Raw genomic sequence first — 20,112 nt, 5'->3', positions numbered from 1 at the left:
CAATTTTTTTCTAAGTCATTTCCCACAAAGTCAGCGATTCTTACCTGACAACACAGGAACAGAGAATACCCCGGCCCCCATGGTCTGTCCTGGTCCTCTTTCCCCCTCTCTGGATAACATGCCATCGTCCTCATCGTCGAGAGGTTATTGCTAGCCAAACTTAAGGAATCAGCACAATACACTTAGGCCAGGGACAGAGGGTCAGACCTTGCGTCCGCTTCTGTGAGCTGTTTACATAGAGGACAGGGCAGCACTGGATGGAGAAGGACTGGACAGTAAAGAAGGTCTGAGAAGGATCTGTCATCGAGCGTGGGAGAGGGGCAGCTTCCCCAGGAAGGAAAGGTAAAGAGAGGAAACAAAAGAAGACCTTTTACCCAATCCTGCCCCCCCCCCCCCCCAAAACCCAAGCAAGGACCAGCGGCCTCACAGCAGTCCCAAACCACAGGAAGCACAGAACATAAAAACATGCATATTATGATGACCACAGGCCAGTAGGCCCATCTCCTCCTGTCACTTTCCTTCAGTCTCGAGAGACTCATCACTGAGCAGCAAGAATAGAACAGGCAAATTTGTGCACACCCCCCCCACCCCCACCAAAAAATCACGTCAGTTTGATATCATGTCCCTCAGTGCGTATTGACATTTTGTGTCATTTATTTAGCAGAGTCTTTGAGCGGGTGGCATGGGCTCCGTCTGGCACCGGCCCCCGGAGGAGGAGGTTTCGGTGGGGGAGCGGAAACAAGGCACGCACGCCGCACCACACTGCGCCAGACGCCCACAGACTGGGCTCCTGTTCAGCTGACAGGAGATCCCCGCTCCGCTCAGCTGCTCCCCTCGAAACTGGGACACGTCGCCTTCGATGAGTCAGCCATCAGAAACTTCAGCCACTGATCAGACGGCGCCGCGCTGCAGAGTTACGTAAAAGCGGGTTTGTGACCAGAGGACGATGGGTTCACAGCCAGAGAGGGGCACTGCCATTGCACCCTTGGGCGAGATACTCAGCGCGACCCGCTTCAGTAAGTATCCAGCTCTAGGAGTGGATAATGCATGACAATATGAGCTGCGAAAGACACCTGCCAGGCAAACAGTCTGTAATCACATAAATGAAACAAATGACAGAAAATGACACAGACGCGACTTCCGTTGTCTGCTTTTCATTGACTGGTTTTGTCTGTGAGAGCATCTGCGCATAATATATGCACAGAAACAACAGGAACATACAAAGCACCCTGCCAGCAGGGTCCAGAGGAAGTCTTCTTCCACTTGAATGGTAGAACACCCATAACTTTGGCATCCGCCAACACAATCACACATCTTTCCCTTCTCCGCCACTCAAATTTCACTGCAGCAATTTATCCACCAATAGATTCTTGACTAGCTGACTCATGGGGGGGTGGTGACAGGGAAGTTAGCAATCTTGATATGATAAAATATGCTCTAACTCCACCTCTACAAGAAGGAATTTTTATAAGTCACAGTCAATAACATGCCCTATGTGCTTATGCATTTATGTAGTGCATATTACCAGGGGGGGGGGGGAGGGATTTTTCTCTCAAGTGAAAAAAACACTTGCACTTAAGTAGCAACAGTTTGAATTTGGGTGCCTTTGAGCACGGCTTTATCAAGTGTTGAAAAACAGTAACCCCCAGGACTCCACTAGGAATATAGGCTAGGATGCTGATCTGTCGCCTGGATTTAATTTTTATCTAAAAAGTATCAATTTGATTATCACTCTATCAAAACTCTATCAAGTCCATCTACCTGAATGTGCTTGCTGTCCTCACATATTCATATAAACAGTAACTAAACAGCTAAGATTTAATTTGTAAATGTTATTAAGCCTCCAGAATCAATATTTCTCCATCAGTGAAAAAGATGGGGAGTCGTGACAGCAACGGGGCAGGGGCAGGCCTTGCCTAATGTGATGGATGAGATCTGTGTAGAGCAACAGGGCAGCAGTGTGGCATAGTGTTAAGGAGCAGGGCTCATAATCAAAAGGCCACTGGTTTGATTCCATGCTGGGGCATTGCTGTTGTACCCTTGAACAAGGTACTTAACCCAGAATACCTCAGTAAATTTCCAGCTGTATAAATGGATGTATAGATGCAGTGGAGAAGAGTGTCTGCTAAATGACAATAATTTAATGTAATGGGCATCAGTCCTTATTAGGCTGTGTTAGTCATCAATGAATATGACTAAAATGTTTAGCCGCTATTAACAGAATTGTTGTTATGGCTTAGTAAAGCCCTCCAAGAATCTTCAATACTACCATACAAGGTGAGTAAAAATTATTTGTCTCTGTAGCCACTCATGTTAAGACCATTAGATACAGATGCCTGTGAGCTACTTACTAGCGAACTGTTTTTTTAACTGTCATAAGAGCCCTCTCTGTTCACACTACTCTGTGTTGCCTTGGAGACCATCTTTCCTGCAACAGAGATCAATGAAAGCATTTCACTTTGGATCAGTTCAGACCAGTCTACAGGTCAAACAGAGGGCGTGACCAATCGGCAATCAGATACATACTGTCTGCCCAATCAACAATCAAACACATACTGTCTAACCTATCAGCACTCTGGATGATAGTGGCACGTGTTTAAAACTCAACAGCTTTACACCTTTTGTCATTTGTCACTGTATTCGCCAGCAAAAAATATTGTTCATTTTCACAACAGAGAAAAGGGAGATCAAGAATATATAAATGCTCATCTTGGTAATCGAGGTAATGAAACAGAGTATATTCTGGTACATGGCATTGGCAACTATGAATGATCTAACTCAGGTAACAATAGCCAGCTGTGTTTCTGAGTTACAGGAAGCACAGGCCTGTCTGAAGAGCTAGCAGCTGTGCTTGCCAGCATCTTCAGGTGAACAGTATGTACAATGTATAATTGAAGCTTTCTTCATGTGTTACCCTTTTTCACAGTGTGCTGATTCCTTGATCAGTCATCTTCTAAATCTACAAGCAGCAACAAGCGTCATATTTAGACACGTCACATAAGCACTGTGTCCATTCAAGACCAGGAACGGTCACAAGGTTTTGATTTTGACAACGTCACAAGGGTTATTTTAAGCATCACTTCAATTTAAACCAGATTAAGAAATAAGGTTGTTTCATCACCATAACAGCGTTTGACTGCAAAAGCCAAAGCAACCAGAAAACCTCCCCATTTACACATTTATGCATCTCTGAACAATGGGATATTGATCTCTATCACATCTAGAAACACCAGTACATGTTTCATGCATGTATCTTGTTCCAGCTAACTTGCTGAGCACTCACCCCAGCTCATACATAAAACATGGAGTGACAAATGGTTTTTCTGCTGTGAAATATGAATGTGCTGCTCGTCTGAGCTCCTCTGAGCACTCAGAAGGCTCTGCATTTCTTTGCTTCCTCTCAGACCGGGATGCATTCCCTCTGTTCTCAGATGCATCACCAAGAGCAGCAAGTGCATTTAAAAAGGCTGAAGGATTACATCATGTGTCTGAGCAGAGAGCGTGCTGCCAGCCTGTTTCACAGCTTTGACAGAATGCTAAGGCCTTCTTGTGTCACAATGGCAAACCTACACAGCAACTGACTCGACAATGCAAGTCCATAGTAACGTTATTTACTTGAAGACATTGCTATCCACAGTATCCAGGGTCACCTCAACAGTAATATGCTTCCCATTTAATCCATTTCTGCAGCTGGATTTATTCAAACAACCTGTCCTCTCCAGGATGTTGAATCCTGCAACCCTGTGGTTACAAAATTCCAGAAATTCCAAGATGCTTTGTCTCATCAGAATCACATGCCAGGAGACGCAGGAGAATCTGTCAATCACAACAAAACTCTATCTTCAGTCCTAAGTGAGCTGTAATTGGCTGAGGAGAGAGTGGCATGGCACCCTGGCCTGAATGGAAATGCTTTTTTAATGCTCACTGAGGGGATGGGTGGGGATGCTGAATCTGAATGTCTGATAATTATAGAGCAGGGTTTATACAGGAGTGGGAAGGACAGCGTTCACATCCGTGGGCATGAACACGTAACAGTCCATTAGGATTAATCTTCAGAATGTAGCTCTCAATATGCATGGGTTCATGGAATGAGCACTGAGAAAGGGTCTGTATGTGTGTGTGTCCTTAAATAGGTTTTTTTTAGCTATTTTAGGTCATATATGTTTCATCGTAGTTTTAACTAAAGTGATTGTGTGTATGCACGTGTGTGTGTGTGCGTGTGTGTGCGTTTAAGCATGTGTCCTTAAGTTTTTTTTTTTTTTGTATTTTAGGTAGTTTGTGCGTCATTATGGTTTTAAGTAAAGAATTTGTGTGTATGTGTGTTTGTGTGTGCATATAATCATATGACATATGTTCGAGTCAGGGGACAACCAAATCATGAAAGTGGGCGCAAACACAGCTAGAAAGGCAAACAGGCACCTCCGCCTACCTCTGGCTCACGATGGGGCATATGGGACAAGGCAGCACTCTCTGAGGTGACTGTAATACATAAATAACCCAAAAACAACACACACACAAAAGCACTCAGGATAGAGAACAGGAAGGGAAAGAGAAGGAGGAAACATGAATTATCGATGTCACTACGCAGATGCTATTCAGAGGTTTGCAAAAAAAAATCTGAAGTCTTTGACTCTTGCATGAGGTCACATCTGTCAGCCTTAGTGACATCAGCAAAGTGCTGGCTTCCAAAAACCCTGGTTTACACTATGAACATTGTGGAATGTGCTCCACTTTTCAGATAGATTCTGGAGACATGATTGGCTGAACTGAAGCACAGTTTGCATTATGACATCATAGGCCTTTTCCTGATTAAGTTCCATAATTCATTATGGATGGATATTTTTTCAACAGCTAAGTGAACAAATTGTTAGAGATAAAAGCTGAAATTTCAAATATACAATATTCATGGTTGTTTACTGTTTCATTAGGTTTTAACTACTTGCAAAGACACTCCAATATTTTGCAGATATGAAATTGGTTTCATCACACTTTGCATTTTCACAAAGTAGTTAAAACGACTACAGCATTACAAAACAAACATGGAAATATCTAGACTTTTGAATGAATGTATGAAGTGCATTCATATAGCACCTGAAATGGGTGGATCTCTCTTTAGCCAAATGTAGACATGCAGACCTCACCTGGGGGATGTACTGAAGCTTTTTAGTGCCAGAGAACTCACTACACATCAGCTAACACTGACCCCGTTTATACTTGGTTTTAAAATGCGTCTCGGGCGATCAGATCACAAGTGGACACCACTAAATACAAGTCTTTTGTAGTGTAAACGCTAATGCATCCTGAATGCGTCCTTGATAAGGACATAACAGGAAATAACATCATCAATGCAGGATGTGGTGGTTGTTTTGGTGACAATGCGACAATGCTCGAAAAAATGCTTTTCTAACATTCTTCCTTTTTCGTCTTGTCCTGCGCTCTTTTGCAAGTCGCAAATGACTTTGTCCTGCTAATCTCAGCAGCTGGAATAGCCCGTACATGTATATTAGTTCTTGAAACATGTTTGTTTTCTCAGCTAGCCCGAGCTAAACAAATCTGGTGACAGAGACTGAGGTAGGCGGGGTGACGTAGGCAGTAACGAAATCTGAACACAAGTGGTCAGCTGGACCCCTTGGAGACGCATGTTAGACACAGGTGTAAATGGCGATGTGTCTCGGCTGTCCACTTGTGATCCTATCGCCCAAGACGTATTTTAAAACCAAGTGTAAACAGGGCCATTGAAAGGGAGGGATTCAACCAGAATGATTGCAGAATGATTAGAGAGTAATTAGACTGCAAAATCTAAAAACAGACTGGGATTTTGACTGGGTATTGGGAAATCCCTAATCTTTGCTATAAAATCTGTACAATTAAAATCCCCACATTGTCACCATAGTGAGGCTTGTTCTTGGGCTATCAAAGTGCCTCTTAATTTGGCCACGTTTTTGCTTTGTTCTTCTGTGCTGTTTTGCTGTCTTGCTTTTGATGTCATTTCAGGGTTATTTTCAGAGATGCTGTAACAGGCCATAAAATAAAATGGAAAAACTCCAGGAATAGCCATCATTGCGCAGAAAGGGTAATTTTTTAAAGTGTACTTTTTCCTGAGCAGAAGATGTTGAATGCAGCTGAAGGCAGATGTGACTCAGATTTGAGAGCGGGAGATCCAGAGAGAGGGGAAGGGAGGGGAACCAGCACAGACTTGTCCAGGAAAAAGCTGCAGATACCTGGTGGGGAAGTGAGTTTCTGGGTGCAGAAAGAGACACAAGCCTCACACTTGGAACTGTGGGATTTTGGGGGCACCTGAAGAAGACGTACCAGTTTTAACAGACAGAAGAGGAGAAAAAATGCACTTAATGACTGGGCAGTGCAGATTAAACCAGAATTCATTCAGTGGTATTTAATGCCTCCTCCTCATCGTTCCGCTCAGTGCTCCTGCACCAGCGTCAGAGGAATGAGTCACAGCACAGCTGATCTCCATTGTCGTCCCTGTAACTGTTCTTTGCACAAGCTACTCCAAACACATGCTGTTCTACATACTAGCTGTTCCTAACACAGGCTGATCCTGACACAAGCTGTTCCAAACACAGACTGTTCCTAACGCAAGCTGTTACAAGCACAGCCTGTTCCTAAAACAAATTGTTCCAAATGCTTGCTGTTCCAAACACAGGCTGTTCCTAACACAAGCTATTCCAAACACGTGCAGGTCCAAACACAGGCTTTTCCTAACATCCCCTGTTCCTAACACATGCTGTTCCTAACATTTGTTGTTTCAAACACAGACTTTTGGTAGCATAGGCTGTTTATTTCAGATGTTTAAAAAACATCCAGCCCCTGTTGCCTCTGAAAAATATTTCAGCAAATAAAGCATTATGACAGAATCTTTTGAAACTTCTTCATTTATGAGTGGGGTTGGAATGAACCCTCATTGAACCTGTTCTCTGACGCTTTTGGGAATCAGTGCACAGGCACCGAGCCAGGGAAGATTGCTGAGTGTCGGCATGGCAACTGGGAGTGAGGAAAAAGCAAGATACACAGAATGCACAAATAAAACAAATAATTGCAAAAAATATTTTTAAATTGCCATATGACGTCTACACAGTGGGCATTCAAAACAATTCCAGGCCCACTTCTGCCCACAATGCACAGTACCCCACTTATATCAGCTCTGACCACCTCACCACGGTGTAAATGCTACCCTCCAGTCTGACAATTTAGAACTTTTGAAGAAAAACAATTTTACCAATAGAAGTGGTTTTGTAAAACCATATCATTTGATTGGTCCCTTAATGTACTGCTAATCACCCCTATTGGCAGACTCCCCTAGAGTGCATTAAGTGGGTGCCTATATTATGTGAATGAGTGAGAAATGCTTTGCATCAGAGGAAGTGTGTATGTGTGGCTCTGCAGGGAGTTTCCTGTCTGTGGAGGTCTGGGGGAGGGAAACACTAGAGTGAGTCTCTTTCAAGTGGACCGGAAACAGCGGGGCAGGGGCTAATTAACCTCAGACACCTACGCCGTGAACACTAGGCCACCTAAGGAGCAAGACCATATTCAGCTTCTGAGTGTGTGTGTACTATAAATATGTGTGCGTGTGTATGTGTGTAATGTATTATATGTATGTATGTGCATGTGTGTGAGTGCATTTGTGTGCACATGGGGTGGAGGTTGGAAGCTGAAGGCCAGAGATGGAGCTGGAGGTAGGAGCTTGAGGTGTATCAATGCACAGTTCTTTACTTTCTCAATATTACATTTTTGTGAGGGAGAAAGAGGCAGGGTTTACTGGCTGAGGTTGCTGACAGCAGAAATAGAAACTGATGAAGTCATTAATTTGGAGAAAAATGAAATGAACTTGGTTACTGTCATTGATAAGTGGGTCATCTTTGAATCTTGCTGTGTTTCCACTGCACCACTTAACAATGGGTCTCACATGGAGTTTTCTGCCTCTGTTCTGCATGCCAGAGAAAAGCGGGGGCCTCTTAAAGAACAGGATATCCTCTAACTCCAGACCAGCACAAACACCTGCATGGCCTCATTGAACATGAACACAATGTCAAGTCCTTTCCTTCATTTGTAAGACAGCAGTTCCATTTAATGCTGAAATACATGGTTAATAACACAGTCTTGCTCATCCTTCTTGTATTGATAAAATAACCACAATACCCCTATCGATGACAAATTGGTTATAAGTAAGCTTTGTTTACAAATATGCTTTGTGTGTGTGTGCACTTACACTCAGCGACCACTTTATTACGTACACCTCTACACCTGCTCATTGATACAAATATCCAATCAGCCAATCATCTGGCAGCAACTCAATGCATAGAATAACGAAGACATAGTCAAGAAGTTCAGTTGCTGTTCAGACCAAACATCAGAATGGGTAGGAAATCTGATTTAAGTGACTTTGACTGTGGGATGATTGTGCCAGATGGGGTGGTTTGAGTATCTCAGAAACTGCTGATCTCCTGGGATTTTCACACACAACAGTCTCTGTTGAGTGTATAGAGAATGGTGCAAAAAACATCCAGCGAGCGGCAGTTCTGTGGGCGAAAACACCTTGTCAATGACGGAGGTCAGGGGAGAATGGCCAGACTGGTCCAAGCTGACAGGAAGGTGACAGTAACCCAAATAATAACACGTTACAACAGTGCTATGCAGAAAAGCATTTCTGAACATACAACACGTCGAACATTGAGGTGGATGGGCTACAGCAGCAGAAGACCCCTCTGGGTACCACTCCTGTCAGCTAAGAACAGGAAACTGAGGCTACAGTGGGCACAGGTTCACCAAAACTGAACGGTAGATGATTGGAAAAACATCGCCTGGTCTGACGAACCTTGATTTCTGCTGTGACATGCTGATGGTACGGTCAGAATTTGGCATAAACAACATGAATCCATGGATCCATCCTGCCTTGTGTCAATGGTTCAGGCTGGAGGTGGTGGTGTGATGGTGTGGGGAACATTTTCTTGACACACATTAGGCACCTTAATACCAATTGAACGTTGTTTAAATGCCACAGCCTACCTGAGTATTGTTGCTGACCATGTGCATGTGCCCTTTATGACCACGGTCTACCCATCAGTCTACCCATCTTCTAATGGCTACTTCCAGCAGGATAACATGCCATGCCACAAAGCACATGTCATCTCAAACTGGTTCCAGGAACATGACAATGCATTCAGTGTACTCCAGTGGCCTCCACAGTCACCAGATCTCAATCCAATAGAGCACCTTTGGGATGTGGTGGAACGGGACATTCGCAGCATGAATGTGTAGCTGACAAATCTGCAGCAACTGCATGATGCTATCATGTCAACATGGAGCAGAATCTCTAAGGAATGCTTCCAGCACCTTGTTGAATCCATGCCATGAAGAATTCAGGCTGTTTTGGGGGCAAATGGGGTCCTACCCAGTATTAGAAAGGTGTACCTAATAAAGTGGTCACTGAGTGTGTATTTGTCTTGGAGTCCAATGAAGGGCTCACCCACCCACCATGGAAGAATTTGATACAGGCAGTTGTTCCTTTAGAGGGACTCTTGTATTTGTTGCTCCATTTGTTCTGTGTGATAAGACTTTTGCATCACCTGCAGCAGACATGCTTTCTGAAGTTCATTTCACACAGTTCTCAGAAAATTTGGGCAGTCTAGTGCACACAGTAATTGCGGTAATTATGACACACACTAATCAGACCAAATTACATAATCTGGCACAGCCACACTCAGCCTTTACTGACAAACACGTGTTACTTAATGGTCTCCTTAATGAAATGTGTAGGTACCACTGGCCAGTCTCCAGGCTCTCAGGGCTAAAACCTCCAGGACAGAGATATGGATGTCTGGTCTCTGTTTTATTCTAATCAATTCTCTATTCCTTTGATGAGGAATCCTGGTATCTGTTATAATTACTCCCACTGAGTGATGGTCCTCATGCAGCCCAGAGGGTATACCTAAGATTCTCTTTAACCTGGAAGAGATAGGAACAGACTGATACCCACAGCAACACTTAATGTCATTACTGCAGAGTTGAGAAGATAACCTTCAGATGTTTAGTACCTCTTTATCTGAAGGTTCCATTAGTTAACTATTGATAAAATTTTATGTCAATCAATGTTATTTACAGTATATAACTGATTTGCTGTACATATGTAGACACCACTTAGCCCTCACAAGTGATGTATGAATAACGTTTGTGAGTTTATAATACTATAATCAATAACTATCAGGCCACACACACACACACACACGCACACACACGTCTTTAATATGCAGAATTGATAATTTCCCTATCAACCACAGACCTGAAAAGCTCACATTGTATCTGTATGTGCCATAGTTATCCACAGGCTATGCTGGTGTCATAAGATGAGAGAGGATCTTCATGGTAGCAGCTGTTTACCTCCTTTCCAGAAGAGGAAGCACAGCTGACAGGTCTAGCATTAAAATCAGGCTGGCTATCATTAGAGCAGACACAGAGCCGAGAGCTGGGGAGCGCTGCATAGTCATTAATCCACATTCTCAACGTGAAGCCTCACTCTGAGGGCACAGAGGATGTGTTAGCGCTGCTTGGCCTCATACACAGCTACATCAAAGCCTTTTGAATAACGCAAGGGCAGGTTAGTTACATTGAAAGTATTTATGGCGATGTCCTCCTTGGCCCAATTTGAGATTCTCTGGTTGCACAACATGTTCTGTTCACATGAAGTTCAACAACTGAGGTAAGAGAGGACAGGAAACTCCTATATCCACGCCTACTCTGTCCAACCAATCCAAGCCAGGAAATGATGCATATAAACCATCTCCTGCCTCTTCCTCTTCCTGCTGCTGCAGCTGTTTGCGTGCCCCCTGCTTGCTCTCTCCTCCCACTACAAGTATTTCTTTCTTTCCACACAATCATTTCTCTTCAGTCATGTTGATCCTTGCTGAACTCGCTGAACTGCTTCTGTGCAAGAAGTGAAAAAAGTAACTCTTCTCCTCTTGCATAGAATCCTCAGTCAAAATTATATTACATTACATTACAAATTGAGGATAAATGCTGAATCAATCCAAAGCCAAGTCTCCACCAACTGCCAACTGAAATACGGCACAGGTTGTCTCCACCAGCTGCAAATCCAATCATATAGCATGGATTCTTGAACTGCCTGCTCATTGAGAGACAGCAATGACCCACTGATCCACATGATGCTTCTATGTCACCTGTGTAGGACGTTGCCACAGAGCTGCCTTGCTTGCCTGGTATCTCCCTTGCTGCTAAGTAAGAGGGCCATCGATAACGGCTCAGATCCTGCCAAACACTGGGCAAATGATGGCCATTGTTGTTCACTGTGGTAAGATACAAATATTATTTCTGAAATCCCTGCCGGGCATTCGTTATTGAAGGGAAAACAACACAAAAACATGGAGCTCCAAGCCAACTGGCCTCACTCTGTGAAACATAAACACAAAAATGACTCTCACCAAGGTGTGTTTACGCACAAATGTATTAGGCATTAGTAAAAATGTTGCCTGGAAAAGAAAAGCCTTGAGTATTTACTAACAGGCGTGGGTCGACAATGTGCAATGTGTAAATGTTTGTGTGTCCTTGCACTGGGAGCTGATCCAAGCTCACGACTCAGTGGACATCCCATAATTTCGTAATGCTGTGCCGGCCAACCACGAGGGGAACAATGTACAAAGACAGCCAGGATTGGCTGAAGGGTGAGGGCCTCACCCATTCATCTCCCCTCCTGAAAATTCCTGGAAATGTGATTGTCAAGAATATGCTCTGGATAAATGATTTCACCACAGACACCATCCAACAGGCTTTGAGCCTGATTGTGTAATTGGTCCATTTTCCAGTACAAAGAAGAAACCATTCAAGTTTTGGAGAGGGTGCGGGATGTTCATCCCAGCATCCTAGAAGTGGATCTAGAGTCCAAATAGATTGATCTAGTCTGAATCACAGCTATCATATGCAAAAATAATCAGCATTTACAAGAATTTACATTTAACTTAATTAATTTATAGATACAGCAAATTATTTGACACCATTTTTAGCCATGTTACAGTAAACCAGGTTTAAATGATATTTAAAATCATTTGACATTGTGTTGATGGTATGAAAAGGTTTATGCCTTGACATGCCTGTCTGTATGTGTCAAACAGACAAGTGTGTGACAAAGAGGCCAAATGGAAATCCCTTTTTAGCCAAAACAGCCATACAGAGTATCCTACGTACTGTAAACACCCATTGGCACACACACAAGCACACATACACACACACACACACACTTTTACAGCAAACATCACACAGGCAAAGCCAGGTGCACAGCAGACATTGACATTCAGTGAATCTGTCCTCCTATCTGTGTCAGATTGAAGTGGTGACAGTAGAGTCACAGGAGAGCATGTGGCAGGTTTCTCTCTGATTCTAGCCTTCACCTGCCTTATCAGTACTTCAAACAGATGCACCAGACACAGGCAGTGTTACCATTGTCTCACTTATAGAACACACACACACACACACACACTCATACACACATACATGCGTACACACATACATACATACATACTCACGCTCATAAACACAGACATATACACACACACACACACACACACACACACACACACACTCACAATCATACACACATACATGCGTACACACTTACATGCATACACACATACATACATACATACTCATGCTCATACACACAGACATACACACACACACACACACACACACACACACACGACACTCCTGAAAGTTTTTCTGATGTGAGAACTGCCACTTCATTGAGGAGACCTTCCTGAGAAAGCGAGTGAGTGCTGTGACTATAAATAACTATGACAGGGCATGCTGGGTAGATACGGAGTAAGAAAGCATGACGACAGAGAGACAGACTAATGGTTTAATCTCCGGCAGAATCAGAGCTTGCAGATGAAGAGCGAGGGCCAGGTTTTTCTCACACTGAAGTGGCACTTGCCTTTTATTTTCCATAGATAGTATCACTTGTGAATGAAGCGCAATCTATATATGGCCTCTGGCCACTCCTCCAAGGTTTTCTCTTATGCTCTTTCATGAGCTGTTGGCAGAAGTCTGAAGAGATGAGTTGATTAGATAAAGGAGATGGGTAGCTTTGTTCTGTCTGATTATGATCGTGGCAGCTCCTGGCATATGGTGGCACATACAGTTTAATTACTGTTTCAAAGACCAAGGTGACCTCTATAGGAGTGTACAAAACACAGATTTTCATGATTAAACATGAAAAAGGCCTTTCTGTGCCTGTTTTATAAAATCTAATGGTAAAGCGTAAACTAAAGTGTGTGTTGATAAATGGCTTTAAAGAACAATCCTGAAAAGGATTCAGATCTCCTCTGGAGTTTCAGAAATGTTCTTTACATTAGACTAACAGGATGATGTAAGTGTACTGGACTTCCTCAAAGTAATGAAATGTAATCTTCTCACATTATTTTATTGCACATCAGACTTGTCTCATCACAACAACCTCTGCACTTGTGCAGGAGCACAAGCTATGCATCTTCCGATACACTCACATTCACTCACAGCCTACAGCTGTTTTCCACACCACAAGTCCCATAGTGCAACAGAGTGAAGTAGCTTCTGATTGGAGATTAGTCGCTACTCTAGTGACATCATCTCAGCAACTCACAGGAGCTGGTAAGGATCCAGCGGGACTCCTGCATTAGAATACCACAAAGTCTATAGTGCTCCTAGCTACTCACAAGTTCCATGGGATTTAAAGTGTTAAAATATCAATAACTTTTTTTCTGACAAAACACAGTTCACTGCCTAACAGGGCACTGTCTGCACCTGGCTCAAGTGTGATAAATCTTCTGGCAGCTGCTCTTGTGGGGTGCCACACCAACAGTGCATGCGTAGGTGTGCATGTATGTGTATGTGTATGTGTGTCTTTGACCGTTTGTGTGAGAATATTGGTATATGTTGTGTTAGAGTTTGAGACTCTGTGTGTGTTTACCGCTAAACACCTCATCACAGGCCCACACTACCCCAACATACACACAAACACACACACATGTGAACACACGCACATGCATACATACACACGCACACACACACACACACACACACACACACACACAAACTCTCACACACTCTCACTACTCTCTCTCTCTCTCTCTCACACACACACACACACACACACACACACACACGGTATGCTGAAAAACAAGTGGTCATTGTGGTTTAACACATGATTCCTGTCACTGGGATGTCCATGCTGTTGTAAGTGACATAATCATGCCTTGGTATTAATAAAACGCCTCCCACATGTGCAGATGGTCCTTATCGTTGGTGGTGGAAGAGGAAGGTGGAACCAGGAATGACTCACCGAGCAAAAGTAGGAGGCTGAAAAATCGAACGATATCCGTGTGTAAACTGTGTATTACTCAGCCGTGCAGCTCTGCCGCTGCTCTGGGAGGCACGTGGTCAGATAAAGGCATTCTGAATGAACAGTGCAGGAGAACAAAAGTTCACAAAACCCCAAAGAGTCAACAAATCCTAGCCATAACTCCTCTGCCAATGAGGAATTCTAAAGCAGCACAAATACATTAAAAATGATTAAAGTTTTGGATGAACATGGTCAACACCCATTTCGTGTCATATATTGGACTTATTAGCTATCAGTCTGGTGCCGTTTCAGGAACAGCATCGGATCTCATCCTATAAGGCTATCATGGAATATTAGTGAATATTTTTATATTGACGCAGTGTGAGACACTGTCTTCCGTGCATTTATATTGATGCATGCTTTACATTGCGTTTATACTGACCCAGTGTGAGACACTCTTTACAGTGCATTTATAGTGACTCAGTGTGAGACACGCTTTACATTGTGTTTATAGTGACTCAGTGTGAGACAAGCTTTACATTGTGTTTATATTGACCCAGTGTGAGACACTCTTTACAGTGCATTTATATTGACTCAGTGTGAGACATTACTTATGATCCTGTTTACAGTAATGTGACCACACTCTGCCTGATGTTTTGAACCCTTTCTTGTTCCCACATGGCCTTTCAGCAATAAAATGCAAATCACGCATCATAAATCATGCAAACACGATTCAGCCAAAACCCCCTTTGCCTGTCTCTTGCTGTCAGTGTAAGGCTGCCCGTATGAACACTGCCCTCCAGACAAGTTCTCCTCTCCTCTGCCCTCAGTGAAAGCAGCTGTCAGAAAGCACCTTCTTCTGGATCCTCCAACATTCAGTAGTCCTGCAAAAATCTTTTATATAAAATCTTATTAGCAGCCTCATAATACCAATGTGACATGCATTATCTCCCTGTTTTATTTTATGAATCAATTTTACTATGCTGGTGCCCTTACGCTTGTTCTTACACAGAATTAGAAAAGACAGTAGAGCATCCAAAAAGAAAATTGTAGGTTGCAGGAATGTACTCAGACCTTGCGCAATGAATCATATTGGCTACACATTGACCAATGTGGCCACTAAACCCTAATATCCAAGTAAAACCAGTACACAAACGTTGTCAGCAGCATACAAGTATCCAACAGTTAGCCTGGGACCATTTTACCAATTAAAACACACAGCCCCACGCACAACTCCAGTATGATTCCTGTGGCCTATTAACGCAATGAGAAATGTCAGGCTGACGCGGCTGTGGTCAGGGTTCGACAGGCACTCTCGGGAGACGCGAGTGGGCTTGCGAGGAGCGAATGAGAGGCGCGATATGGGAGGGCTGGTTCGGTGCGAACGCATACAGACACTGCGGCGTGGGAGGGGAGAGCTTCCCCTGCAGTGCGGGCCCAGGAAGATCTCCCCAGATGGAGAGGAGTGACTAAGTACACAGGGCGGAGGAGGATATTCACAGTCCCGGCAACAGAGAAAATCCCAGCTAACGAGTGAGGTGAGCCCACAACAGGTCTCCCTGGTGAAGTACATCCTGCCTGCAGGTACCACTCTTTGATATTCCTACCTCTGCCTACTGTGGAGGGAACATCTGACATATCTCATTTCGGGTGCAGAAATAATACAACAGGCAACAGCAATGCACATTATAGTATTCAGCTCAGACAAAACAAATCTACAAAAATTTACAAAAACTTCAGGTGTGTTCTTATGTTTTATGTATGGAATGAACATGTTGTGTACATGTTTCAGTATGTATTATGTATGATGTACTGTATGTTGTATGCATGCATGTACATGTATGACTGATTGCTGTAGAAAAATACATTACTTCATTACTCTGTGCTGTGGTCTAATCAGATTGGTGCATTCAGGTGACTGTAGACATTAATGCCACTGGACAATCTGATCAGAAGGAATAAAAAGAGAACAGCTGTATTTCCACTAACACACTTTAGCTGTATGCCAGGTATACCCGAGGTGTTTCCACTGACCCACCTTTGCTGTTGACCAGGTATTTATTTACATGAAAATGAGGCAGTGGCAGGTGTAAGTGGCATAGGCAGGTTCAGCACTAAAGCTGTTCTAGCATTAGTAGCACTTGAGCATTCCATTAAATTGCAAATGCCATTTTGCCTCACATTACAACCTCATACATACAGCCAAGGCAGGGCAGTGCCTACCAGGCTTTCAAGGCTGGATCTGATGAATCCACCTAGAAACTGGGATTTCATTAATCACATTATCTATCACATATACCACATATGTGATTCCTGGTTGCACTGATTACATGGTGGTTGTCAAAACAGTAAATGAATCCAATGAATTGCTCTGTCACATGGGACTTATGACTCCTCACTGAAAATATATATATATTTTTAAAAGATCATTATTTTACAAGTAAAAATAGCAAGGTTCCGTTGTAGCAGCTGGGTACCGTGATGAGAACATTGCAGGCACATGGCAGAGCGGAGCTGCTTAACAATGCCTGTGATCTCTGTTCTTCCTCCTCATATTCTAAAAATAATAATGCATCTTTCTCCAGTCATGTTGCGCTTTGACCCCTCTGCAGCTAGCATCCTGATTACACTTGTACGTTAGTATTGCTCATACCAAAGCTCTCATCGTCAGGGAGATGTAGGAATATGCTGAAGTCATTCGTAATTTCTGAAGCAGCACCCACAGTCTCACGCGCTGCTCTCATTTTTATTAAGCATGTTCTTCTCTGGCGAGATGTGGTGGAAGGGCACCATGCCTGGGCTGTGTCCGCCCCGCTGTAACGGTCAGCATCCTCTCTGACCTCACTACATGACATGTGTGAAGGTTATGTGTGAAATAAAGGATGTTATGCAGTAGAATAAATTACTGTACGTTAATGATAATTAACCATTCTCATTTCTGGCCCGACAGAAAACGAGCTCAGCCCAAGAACCCAGTGACGCTACATGCTGAACCCTGCTTTTTATTAGCTGAGGACATCTGTGCTTAAGAGACAATGGCACTCCAGGGATAATAGCTCAGAGCGAGAGCACAGACACTGATGGCTCCTGCGGATTCAGCTGGGGGTGGCTGAGAGCGGAGACGATTTTTGCAGTGTTTAAGAGCAACACAAAAGGTCGGAGCAGAGCACGCCGCCTACATGCGCTTCCTCAATTCTCAAAGCCTGTAGTGCCATCCTGGCCTCGATTGTATGTGTGTCTCTCTCACCCTCTCTTTGTGCTGGTTTTTATTGTTTCCTCATGTCAGCTACTGTCTGCTCGTTGTGATGTCACTTCCTGCTTGGCAACCCAGAAGATGAGAGGGCCAGTCACAAACAGGACCAGCTATGAGAATAGTCACTTGCACTGTCTCTGGCTACCTACCATACTAGCCCTGTCCAGGGACAGATAAGCATTTCACTGAGAGACATCAAGGACAAATTTATGGCTGAGATGAAGAGACATTTGAAGAGAGGGAGAGAGACAGAGGGAGAAATAGGAAGAAAATGGTGAGTGTTAGCAGCTCCTAAACAAAACACTAGCATGTAGAAATATTCTTTACATTAATTTAAAATTTAAAATTTAAAAGACAAATTGATATCAACAAAGCAGAGACTCTGTGTGTTCAACAGAAAGAGGGTGGTCCCTCTGTCTGCTGTGTGGTCATTGTGAACAGCAATAAATCGAAACAGATGTACCTTCAGTCATTATGGTCACAATATATTCAGAAAAGACAGGCCATTTTCTCAGAATTCCTCAAATACAGGCCAAAGTGTACCTCACTCTTAAATGAAAAAGCCAGTGCAGCAGCTGGAAGGGAGGGAAGAGAGGCAAGAGTGTTAGGGGTGAGGATAGGGGTTGTTCTGTTCTTATCTGCATTTTTTTGCTTTCTTTTCATGCTCACTGAAATGAAATGATTTGGGGACACACACTTGCTTATTGTCACAGCAATGAAGTGCTAATTAAATTTTCTTGCAGAGAATTGAAGTGAATAGAAGTAAATTCAGCAAGACAGGCAGAGAGAGAGGGGAAGAGAGAGAGATTCGTTCTGCGGTGATACTGTACCTCTTTGCTTTCACAAGAACATGTCGCTCCCAAGGATTGGTCGCTCACAGTACAGGGTGTAAATTATTTTTCAATGATTTTGCTGTGGAGTTTTGCTGAAAACAGGGAAAGAGTCAAGACTGAGAGATTCATCGCTGTCACATCTCAGAGAGCATTTTATGGTACCCCATCCCTACCCCTTCCCCCAGCCCTCGAGCATAGAATCCTGGGAAGAGATCTTGTTCTTGAAAATAGTCAGATTCCCAAACCCCAACGAGCACACACATATCCCCCTGTCAGAACGCCAGCTGGATACATCACCACACACATCAATCACCTATCGGACAGGCAGAGCGGGGTGGGAGTGGGATCCCACCCCGACAGTGCTGTGAGGAAGGACGTGTGTCTTCACTGTGTCCTGGTGTGCCTGCGTAAAACTGATGGATACCTCACCAGCCACAGAAAACACCATTGCCATGCTAACATTAACACCATCAGTGAGTTTCACATCAAATCCTCATTTAAGGATGAAATGAGCAAAAACAGAGTCAGTGCTGAACTTGGTAAAGAAGTCGTTTCTACATGTGTGCAAATCTTAGCTAGCCAGCAGACTGGTAGGATACTATAGGATACTTACTCCTTGCTCTGGAGATCCATGTTATACACTAGATATTCATGGCTCAGCCTGGGACTACTGTTTGCCCATGATACAACAACATTTCTGTGACACGGTCCAATCACAATGGATAAATTCCACCCTCTTCTGATTTTCTACTCAGACCAAGAAGGGACTGTGATTGGCAAGACAGTAACCAATCAGACATCTTGAGAAAGACATAAACACATCCTGCAAAGGTCCAAACGCTGACAGCATGGCCCTTGGTGTCATCATGCCTGATGCTAGTGGGGCAGGACAGAGGAAGTCATCCTTAGGTCTTGAATTTGAAATGGGACTGAGACGAGTGAGAGAGCAACTGAGGAAAAGGGTCCTTCTTTTTGCTGCTCAGACATCAAAAGAGCCTCTCGACAAAAATCCCTAAAAGGTTGTGCCAGTCTTGAGTAACAGCTGCCTAAATCAAAGCAGCTGTCTCACTACACCAGTCAGGTGGGCTTTGTGTGTGTGTGTGTATGTTGAGGGAAGGGGGTGATAGGTCTTTTTTGTCTCAGGTTGAGGATTTTATAAAGTGCAGACAGCAGCCTACATCTAAAGAGTACAGTTCCGGTGGAAACAAGTGGGAGGTGAAGTGACTCAGAAGCACTTGGCAGGCGACATGTTTGCATGCAATCTCTATCAGGTGATGATTATGAGAAGTTTTAATCGGGTGTAACAGCTCTGGAAATAATGTGAGTGAATATTAAGCTAATGCTAGGATAATGTCAGGATGACTTAAGCCCAGGATTAGTCTCTCTCAGTCTCCAAACATACCGGCGAAGGTCCCAGACTGGATGTGTTGTCTGGGAGACCAGAGGTGCTGACAGAGTGTGTTATGACATTATCAAATTCTCCTTTTGCAAATGTCCCCTCTGAATGATTTGAGAGGTTGTTGAACTCAACAGGGGCAGCCCCACAGATGTAATTATGAATGCAATTATATAATCATGAATAAAGCATGACGGACAGTTGTTACGGTCCGGTCCAGTGCGGCTGTCAGAGTGTGGGTGCCGGAAGAATATGGATCACACTGTCTGAGAACCTAACATTAATG

Source organism: Megalops cyprinoides, chromosome 4 (genome assembly GCF_013368585.1).
Source record: "Megalops cyprinoides isolate fMegCyp1 chromosome 4, fMegCyp1.pri, whole genome shotgun sequence".
Taxonomy (NCBI): Eukaryota; Metazoa; Chordata; class Actinopteri; order Elopiformes; family Megalopidae; genus Megalops; species Megalops cyprinoides.
The sequence above is the reverse complement of the archived record's forward strand: the minus strand, read 5'-3'. Positions refer to the sequence as shown.